This window comes from Tenrec ecaudatus, chromosome 16 (assembly GCF_050624435.1).
Source record: "Tenrec ecaudatus isolate mTenEca1 chromosome 16, mTenEca1.hap1, whole genome shotgun sequence".
Taxonomy (NCBI): domain Eukaryota; kingdom Metazoa; phylum Chordata; class Mammalia; order Afrosoricida; family Tenrecidae; genus Tenrec; species Tenrec ecaudatus.
The window spans coordinates 76,154,931-76,165,923 of record NC_134545.1 but is presented as its reverse complement, the minus strand read 5'-3'; positions in this window follow the sequence as shown (position 1 = coordinate 76,165,923).

Genomic DNA, 10,993 nt, shown 5'->3' with positions numbered 1-10,993 from the left:
AGAAAGAGAGAGTGGACCACAACCTGGCCCACCAAGCCCCAAGGATGATATTTCTGCTCAGAGCAGCCGATGCACAGAGAGAACTATAGGGCCAGCCCCACCAAGAGACACGGCATCCTCTCACAGACCCATAGTGCTACAGGGCCCAACAATGGAGACACAGTGTGGGAATTGTGCCTGGTCTGACCCTGTCCCCCACCACCACCCACACAGGGGCAAAACTCGAAGGGAGTGCAACAGAGCAGCAAGGGGAGCAAAGCAATGAATAGACTTCGGGGGAACCTCAGCAGACTCGTTTGGAAAACATTCATAAAGGTCAACAGAGAGACCTGAAACTATTTATAGGCTTTTCTTTTCCATATCTAGCTATATAAGATAGGCAGGATAAACAATCCCAAAGAGAAACCAATGGGACCAACAGTTCTGGGGGCACATGGGAGAGGGAGAGGTGGGGGAAAGGAAGCAGGGAACCAACAAGTGCAAGGACAAGGGAACAACAAGCAATCTAAAATTGATGCTGAGGAAGGTGTAGAATGCCTGGTGGGGCTTTATCAAGTGCAAAGTAGCCAAGAGGAATTACTGAAAGCTGAATGAAGGTTGAAAATGATAATGTGACAAGATGAAAGTAAAAGGAAATAGAGGAAAGAACTAGGGGGCAAAAGACATTTATAGAGGTATAAATATAGGCCTGTACATATGTAAATATATTTTTATATAACAATAGGGACATAGATCTATGTACATATATTTATATGTTAAGTATTAAGGTAGCATATGGACATTGGGCCTCTACTCAAGTACTCCCTCAACACAAGAACACTTTGTTCTAAAAATCTAGCATTCGGTGATGCTCACCTTCCCAACACCATTACTGAAGACAAAATGGGTTCATTTTAGTAAGTGTGGTGAAGAAAGCAAAGCTGATGGTTCCTGGCTATCAAAAGATATAGCATCTGGGGCCTTAAAGGCTTGAAGATAAACAAGCAGCTTTTTGGCTGAGAAGCAACAAAGACCACGTGGAAGAAGCACAGCAGCCTGTGCGATCATGAGGTTTTGATGGGATAATGGACCAGGCATCAGAAGACCCAGAACAAACAATCATACTGATGTGAACAAGGTGGGGGGAGTGGGCAGAGCGGAGAACCAAATCCCACCTATAGACAATTGGACATCCCCTCACAGAAGGGTCGCAAGGAAGGGAGGAGCCATCCAGGTGCAGGATAGCATCGACAAAGCATACAACATTACTTCCTCCCCTCCCCACAATTATGGCGCCAATTCTAGCTTACAAATTCGGCTAGACCAGAGCATGTTCACTGGTACAGATAAGAGCTCTTGGCACACAGATTCCAAAACAGATAAATCTCTCAGAAACAATAAGGGGAGTAGTGATACCATTAGACTAGGGAGGAGGTGGGGGAGAAAGGAGGAACTAATTACAATGATCGGTGTATAACCACCCACCCATGACTCAGGAGGACGAACAACAGAAATGTGGGTAAAGGGAGATAGAGGTTGGTGTAAGATATGAAAATAATAATAATTTATAAATTATCAAGGGTTAATGAGGGAGGGAGAGTGGGTAAGGGAGAAAAAAAATGAGGAGCTGATACCAAAGGGCTCAAGTAGAAAGAAAATGTTTTGAAAATGATGATGGCAACATATGAACAAATGTGCTTGATACAATGGATGTATGGATTGCGATCAGAGTTGTAAGAACCCCCAATAAAATGATCATGAATAAAAAAAATTAATGAATTTAATTAGAATTTTTAAAAGAGGGAGACCCTTAGTGTGATTGGTTGACACGGTGCCTGCAGAAATGGTCTCAAACACAGCACCAAGTCTGAGGAGGGTTCAGGTCCAGGCAGTGTTTCACTCTGTTGTAGGCGAGGCCACAAGTTGAAACTGATTCAATGGCACCTAAGAAACATTTTGTGATAATGATTCCCTGATGTCAGATACTGTTAGTGAATAAATAGCCTCCTTTTAAAATACTCTGTATCTTTCCAATCCAGAAAAAGTGAGTTTAAGATTCCTACTTTAAATATGCTGTAGACAAATTATCCACTAGAAGAAACAGCAAGTTCTTATCAGGCCAACATAGTACTTTTTACTATATTTATCCATTCTTGGCAGGCCTGAGTGCACAGAATTAGTCTTTAGATATTTTGATATGTTCTCTTTTTTTGTTGTATAAAAATTATTATGATAACTTCTTGTTGAACTGTACTTTTATCCCTCTTTGATCCATTTAATACTATTTCTTTGAAATTTATTTGCTCTGGTACTAATTTTGCCTTTCCTTCACATTTTGTTAGCATCTACATGCTGTGTCTTTGTCCACCATTTATTTTCAACATCTCAATGTTTGCTCTAAGTGTGCTTTTTATAAACAGCATCTGGGTCTATATGGGGTGTTGTTTTACTCCATGAAAGAATATTTCTTTTAACGGGAGGCATTTAACACCTTTATTTTTAGTGACTTCAATATATTCTTGCTGCTTTATTTCATGTTTTCTTCCCACTCATTGATTGATACATTCAGCAAATATTTCGCAAGCTTTGTAGTTCTCTCATATAGATTTTTTGCAAGTTGTAAATGAGTTGTGTTTGTAACCATGGTGATGTTGATAAATACTTTTGATACCACGTCTTACAGAAAGAATACTTGTTTTGATGTTAACAGATGACAAAACTTGTGCTTAAAACATAGTAAAGCTTATTGACAGTGATTGCCAACTGGATCAGGCTTAGTTTCGGTGGGGTTCACGGAATCCACAAAGGCAGCTTTTCTGCAATCAAGTTATTTGGAACTTGGAATCAACATTGGGCTTAAATTCGGCCCAGTTCTGATGACATATGATGACATCTATTATCAAATGATAATGAGGTCTCTAAAGTGAATCAGAGCCATATATAATCCATAGATAGATGACTGGATTTGGGTCTCCCATTCAATCATAGCCCTAACCCAAGAACAATTCTTATCATGTATTCTACTCAATATTCACCCTCCAAAAGAGATTACTGAAGCAATGGATGCTATAGCAAAATGTGCTGAGGAAATCAGACGGTACTCAGCCATCAGCAAGAATAGCTTCTGGAGTCTTAAAGGTTCGTCTTCAAGAAAACAACCATCCAAGTGAGAGAAGTCGACTAAGTTCACACGGAAGAAGCACACCAACTGGTGGGAACCAAGGATTAATTGTAAATAATAAAATCCCACTTAGAAGGAGGGAAATGTATCAGAGCTTAAATTGTGAACGCCGAGTTTGTAGGAGGCTATGGGTGACAGTGGAAGCGTCAAGCCCACTTGCAGGGTGCCCACATGGATGAAGCCTCTGGCGTCTGCTCTGACCACAGCCCAGGGATGTGAACAGCTTGCTAGCAGACAGCGGCAGTGCACTCTCCATTATGGGGGATGTCGTGAGGTTAACATGCTACACCTTATTGTTTGACCACCCTCTTGACTTGTTTTAAAGTTGTTTCTGTTTTTAATATTCTCTGCTCTCTTTTCAACTGAGGCTTTTTTTTCTGTTTTGTTTGGTCATTGTTGGGGTTGTTTGCTTCTTGTTTTTGTTTTGTATGATTTTCTGTATGAAACCCAGGATAGCTGAATCTATAGAGACAGTAACTGGATTCATAATTACCTAGGGGCATGGCAGGGGAGGGAGTGGGGGAAATGGGGGAGTTAAGCACAATAAGCACTAGAAACAAAGAAAATGTTCTGAACTGGATTGTAATGATTGCACAATTCTTCTTAATATGATTGTAGTATTCCATTGTAGGTTATGTGAATTCTATGCCAATAAAAAATTTCCCCTGTCCTTAGATATTCAATTAGCCTCTGTATACATATGTAAAATGCATCAATAAAAACCCCAGGGCGATTGAGGGGAATTAACTGGATCCTTTTGAGAGAGCGAACCCTTTCCCCAATGCTAGGTTTATTGCAGTGTTAGCCATGTCTATATAAAACTAAAAGTTCATCTGTCTTGGTCTGTGGTCCATTTCCCTTTTAGCGCTGGGTGTTGGTAGCACACAGGCAAGGAGAAGGCATGTGAGCTATGTTATCTGCTTGTCACTAAAGAGGAGTCAAGTGGCAGACCATGGATTGAGACACATCCGGAGCACGTAGGGTGGGCCTTGAGATTCCACAGGGAAGCCGAGGAGATAAGGAAATGCCACGGTTGGGGGCTGCTGACGGCTTGGCCTTCCTGTGACCAGCCACTGGTTCTTTCCAGAATGTGGCTTCCTGCACCACCACCTAAGGAAGGGCATTGCCGTTATTCCAGCGGCGCCCTGACCTTCTCAGCCAGAGAAACCCACCGCACTGCAGCTCAGCACCCTGGCTAGAGTTTGGGAAGGGCCCGGGAGCCTGTTAGCGCAAAGCAAAGTGGTGCTACATGCAAAGTGGGTGAAGGGAGACATCGGGCAGTATAAGATATGACAAAATAGTAATTTATAAATTATCAAGGGCACATGAGGCTTCGAGAAGGGAGCTGAGCAGAAGGGGTCAAAATGAGGAGCTGATACAAAGGGCTCAGTTAGAAAGCAAAGAGGTTTTGAGAATGATGAGGGCAACAAATGTACAAATGTGCTTGACACACACATGGATGGATGTGTGGATTGTGAGAAGAGTTGTACGAGCCCCCAAGAAAATGATTATATTTTTTCAAAAAGGAAAGAAAAGCTTGTATGAACAAGTGAAACCCCCTTTTAACTTTTGAATATGATTTCTACCTTCGATTCTGACCCCCCGCCCCCCCACACATAGTTTTCAATACATAATTTACCTAGAAAAGAGGCACTATCACACAGCCCCCTCCCCAGTCTCTCCCAGTGCGGCTTGTCCAGGTTGGCGTTTCTGATCTGTTGCAAACCCAAATGGACTGCCCAGGGAACAACTCGGGGGCACCTTCCTCTGTAGTGAGAGGACATTCTCAGGCCTGGTAAACAGTCCCCGCCTGCACAAAGCAGCAAGACGGAGCCGGTCGCTCTTCATGCTGCTCTCGCTTGGTCCTGAGTGGGTTCCAATCCCAGAGGCGTCAGTCTGCTCTGTAACCGCCTTTGTGAAACCCGAGACCGCCAGCCCAGCAGGAGAGCAAAGATCTTGGAGCGCTTACAGCCTCCCTCCTCCCTGCAAGGCGCTGCTTGGGTTGGCAGCAGAAGCCTGTTTTCCCAAACAAGCTCTTCCCTTTTTAACGTGAATTCGGCGCGGAACCCACGCCTGGCTCCTGGCAAATGGCACAGAGAGGGTCACGGCCCTTACAGGTCTACACAGGAAGTTGAGGGCGTGCACGCCTCAGAGGACCGTGTGTTGGAGTGCCCATGAGCTCAGACCCTGAAGTCACAACTGGGGTCCTCCAGAATCTCACCCCCTGTAGCCTCAAGCATGCTGGTTTCCTAAATGAAAGAAAGGAAAGAAGGAAGGAAGGAGAGGAAAGGGGATAGGAAAGGAGGAGGGGGGAGGGTAGAAGGAAGGAAGGAGAGGAAAGGGGATAGGAAAGGAGGAGAGGGGGAGGGTAGAAGGAAGGAAGGAGAGGAAAGGGGATAGGAAAGGAGGAGGGGGGAGGGTAGAAGGAAGGAAGGAGAGGAAAGGGGATAGGAAAGGAGGAGGGGGGAGGGTAGAAGGAAGGAAGGAGAGGAAAGGGGATAGGAAAGGAGGAGGGGGGAGGGTAGAAGGAAGGAGCGAAGGCAGGGACAGAGGGAAGAAGGAAGGAAAAGAAAAAGGAAGGAAATCAAACCATATGGAAGAAGACTAGAGCGGAAGAGAGAGCAGAAGATAGGGAGGGAGAGAAAAGGAGACGAGAGTGGAGAACGACTGGGCACAGAGAGGAAGAGGTAGAAAGAGAAGAGGAAATTCTTGAGCTCGCTGGGCTCCATCTGGTCACTGCATGCGACATTCAGTTCTTCACCATCCTTTCCCTGGTGCCCACCTCCTCCCGAAGACACCCAGGGCATCTTTGGGCCTTGCTGCCAGGTCAGTAGTTCAAACCTCTCAACTGCTGTGTGGGAGAAAGATGGAGCTTTCTACTCCCATAAAGAGCTACAGTCTCAGACACCCATAGGACGAGCTCTACCCTGTTCCGCCGGCTCTCCGTGAGTCAGAATTGACTTGATGGCAATGAGTTTTGGTGTCTTCATCTAAACCCAACTTGTTACATGTCCCCTGGAGACATTTTTGTTGGAACAGGATTACTGGGACATTTCACTATAGGCTAGTTTCTTTCCACTGACTCTTAGGAATCCTAAGAAGAAAAATATGTATACGACTGAAGCTATATATCTGCTAGGTTTTTCCAGGCTGTGGGTAGCCCAGTGGTTGCTGGTGAGATAGGTAGCAGGATCCAGAGCTCATCAAAGCTCACTGGCCCACCCCTGCTCCTCCGCCTGCTCCCCCCAGCCCCGCCGGAATGTTCCCTTGGAAGTCACTTCTACTTCCTCAGCCTCAAGTGCTCCGTTTCCTGAACTGTAGTAGGTGCCCGCTAGGACCCTTGGAGGAAGGGGTTTACTTGATTTCGAGTCTTTATTCTTTCCATCTTCGGTCCATTTGTTTTGCTGCCTGGTTCCTGAGTACAGCTCAGCACTGTCTCATGCTGCTTGGCTCAGCGGTCCCGTCTGGCCCTGGAATAGCCTCTCTTTGCTTTACTTCCTTTGTTTTCTGCTTCACTCAGGACTAGCTACAGAACGGGCAGAGCCCTTGTTCAAAAAGTATTAAGAGCTGCAAGCTGGTGACTGTAGATCTTGAACCCAAGCTTGGGGCCTGCCGAGGTTGCTTTCTGAGGGGACATGGGTGTGTTTGTGTGGCACTCTGGGTCAACAGTGGAGGCTCCTTATGGTCAGAGGAGGGGATCGGTAGCCCAGCACTCCTTTGACTCAGTCACCGCTCAATGGTGCCAATGTCCCTGCTGGGAAGCTCTGGAGCCCCTGATATTTGGTCCAAAGTTTGAAGACGCCATGGACTCTAGTTCAGGTCTAGTTGGGAAGCAAAGAGAGAGGTATTAGGCCCTGGTGACTCATTAAAATCAGGTAAAAGTCCTTGCGGGCTGTACTTTTGATCTGCCAGGACAAGGCTTTGGTCTTAAATACCTTTCCCCCACTTGGTTTTTGCTACTGTTAACTTTTCTTCACAGCTGCCCTCTGGCCTCCTGCTGTGGCCTGTTGGAAGTGACTTCCGATGTCTCTGTAGATGGACACCTGACTTCGTTGGACTGGACTAGGGCGTGTGGAGAAATCTGTGCCCATGGGTGAATCCCCACCTGGCCTTTTCCCTGAACCCTCCCCTGAATGTCAGGAAGCTGGCGAGTCAGTATCTGGTTTAATGAGATCACTCACCACAAACAGCACATCACAAGGAAAAGGAATTTGTGCTGATGCTGATGTTTCTCGGCACCCCTTCCCTGCCTGTTCCACCCTAACTCCTTCCATTAAATTACCAATAAGGACTGGGCTCCTCAGATTTAAGTGTTTACGCTTTTTTGCTGTGAAGTGTTGTATAATTTATAAACTTCCCCCCACAAAAAATAGTTAATGCCTAAAATCATTACACATCTGGTTCTTCTATATTCCATTGTTTGGCACAAAGTGTGTTTTTTATTTGGAATAAAGAAGGAAAAAGTAGACAGGAAGAGAAGGAAGAAGAAAGAAAAGAGGAAGGAGGAACATTCTTGAACTCTTTTGCTCTCCATCTGGTCACTGCAAGGGACATTCGGGAGTTCTTCACCATCACCTACCTGGGCATCATTTTGTCTTACTCATATATGCAAGGTCGTTACTTCAAACTCTCCAGTAGCTTTGTGGGAGAAAGATGAGACAGACTTTCTCCTTCTATAAAGATTCGTAGTCTGAGAAACCCCTGTCCTACAGGGTTGCTATAAGTTGGAATTGATTTGATGGCAGTGAATTTTTTTGATGTTTCCTTGACACAGGAATTGGGGGATGAAGTAATAAGTCACCAACTGATAGAATCCTGAAAACTTTAACTTTAAAGAGAGAGAGAGAGAGAGAGAGAGAGAGAGAGAGAGAGAGAGAGAGAGCTCTATTGTTGGTACTAAAGGAGATAAAAATAAACTAATTAAAAGACCGTTTTTGCCATATCGTAAGACTATCTCGCCATTTTCTTCACCGTGTAAAATGTGGTCCAATGGGTCGCATGATCCCTGAGTTTGAATCAATCTTCATTTCTCCCCGAGTCTCTGGGGTAGCTGAGACGATGAGGGCTGACGGATGCCTCTATGTGGACACTCTCATCAGAAAGCTCTCCATGCCATTTCCAGTTAGACAGCGATGCGAAAGCAGGTCATGAGTAAACCCTTCTGGCTGAGATGCCTATTTACCCAACCTGTTGCCCAGCTGGCAGTGCCCAAAAAGGATGCAGCTGTGAGACACTGCCTCTGGGAGCCTCATTGCCTGGCAGCCTGCGGCTCTGACAGAGCCTCTCAAGCATGTGGCAGGGAGAGCCCTATGCTGGGCAGGCTCACTTCCCAGCTTTGGGCCCGCCTTCACTCTGACCCCAAGCGAAGGCCTTCTGTTTTTGTTTGTTCCTCGTTTAACATGTACTTATTGAGTGTTTACTCTGTGTCAGGTACAGATCTAAATGCTGAGCCTGATAGCAGTAAGAGAAACAGATGAACAGCCTTTCCTTTATACAGCTGAGGCTCTAGGGCTACACGATTTGGTCTATTTAACATTTTTGAAAATCCACAGAAACAAATGGAGAGAATACTACAATGAACACTGATAGACTTGACATCTAGATTCACCAATTGTTCATTTTAGCACATTTGTCTCCCTGCCCACGCCCCTCGGCACATACACGCACACTTTTCTTGCTGAGCCATTGGGAAGTAGCTAGTATGAAGGCACATCCCTACATACTCCAGAATACACCACGTAAGAAAAACCACATTCTCCTGCATTAGCACAAAGTGTTAGCACACAGAAACTATTGTGACGCATGGTAAGTGTCGAAAACACAGTGCATTCTACGATTCTCTCCAGCCGTTCTAGGAAGGTATTATGTGGCTCTTGTTATCTAAGTTCCAGGAGCAGATCCAGGTCCACACATTTCATTAGGTTGTTACCTCGCTCTGGTTGGTGAGGTTTCGTTTTGTACCCCCGCCACCAGCTTTGTGTTTGCTTGTTTGTTTTTCAAGCCATTGGCTTTTGGGGGGCAAGGGTCCAGGCCTGTTGGCTGGTGGATTGTTCCACAGCCTCCATTTACCTGAAGCGACCTCATCATTAAAATCAGGTTTAATATCTTTGACGATAGTCCAGATTTGACAATAATTATTTCCTCCAAGGTGTGGGAGCCTGCGTTGTTTTTCAAGTGGCGCAACTATAAATCTTTGCAAAGGGGAAAGGGGAAAGTCACAGGCAAAGACTAAATTCTCCTGACAGTGAGTAGAAGGCTCAATATCTGCCACCATAGCTTTGGGACAAAAATACTGAGGTATCTTTAGTCCCAGGGTGGACCACTGTACTGGAAATCAGAAGATGTGAATCCCAATCCTGGTTTTGAGTGTGATTTGGGACAAGCCACTTTACCGTTCAGACATCATTTGTCTTGTGTGGGTAGAAAGGGGACCAGAGTGCACAATATTAACACCTTATTTACTCTCCAAAAGTTGGTCTTTTCTAGAAGTTCATAATATCTAGTATGAACAAATGTTTGAAACCCTGAAAAAGGAGGGTAGTTTCCATAAGATTTCAATGGCAGGAGTTTTACCTTTTGGCTTCTCATCCCCTTGATCTGGCAAAATATGTTGTGAAAAATTGTAAAAGGTGCTTGAGAAATGTCTTTGCTGGTGGGGATCTTTGCAGCTAACATGAAATAAACAAACTAAATTGCCAGGCCTTGGGTGACCCACAAAGAACTATGTTCTGGTACAATGTTCAGTACTGGGCCGTTTACCAAGGGATGTTTGAGAGGTCTGGCCCTTCCCCGTTGCCAGCCAATGTCCTCCATGGCCATTTAGTGCTTGGTGTTTCCATGGGGTCTACATTGCTCTGATTCACAGAGCTTCCGGACACAGGATACCTTGCAGCATCTTTTTTTCATTATGCATCTCCAAACTATACGGAGAAATTTTTTCCCCCAGGACTCCTTCCTTGAAGTCAGAAATTGCATTTTAAAAATAATTCTTCCCTGCTTTCATAAATTGGCTAAAAAGGTTCAATGGCTTTTCTTTCGATGTTTGCAAACACACAAGTACTTATCGCTCATCCCAGGTAGATGTCCTATGCAACTGAATGTGAAGTAATTCCAAAGTTGCATCGAAATCTTTTCAGTGTTCCTGTGACAGTCTTCTTAAAAAAAAAAAAATTAAAAACCTGAAAGCAAACTCTCCATCAGCCTACTATAGATTCAGTGAAACCTCATCTCATAAAGTAAATTTAGCTTTTCAAAATGTATAAGGGGAGGAAATCAGTAGGCATTTACATTTTAACCGATTCTCTCTCTCACACACTCATTACCTCTGCAGTCGGTGTAGCCGGTCCAGTCTTCCTCACCACGGGCACAACATGTTGATTTTTAAAGATGCTGCTGTGTTAAGACCATGGGAATTAGTAGAGGGGGACTGTGACAACCTTTTCTGGCCTTTTATTACTACCTTTCAGCACAAATGAGGAGTCCTGCTGAGATAATGGGGACGCACTGGAGCACAAACAGCAAGATCCGCAGCTCGGAGCCACCAGCTTCTCTGACAGAAAGACGAGGCTTTCTACTCCCGTGAAGAGTCTCAGCCACAGAAACGCACAGGGGCAGTTCTACCCTGCCCTAGACGGCTGCCGTGAGTCAGCATCGGCTGGGTGGCAATGCGTGAAGTTTGTGTTCGCTTTTGCACACTTGTCCCTTTCGAAGGAAAGGGAGGGGAGGGAAAGGGGGCCTTGTCTAAATCTATAAGCCCTTAGGAAGTTTAAAAAGGCATATTTGAAATTGTTTTAATTTGATTTGGGTTTGGCCCCAAGTTGATCTTGAAACTTG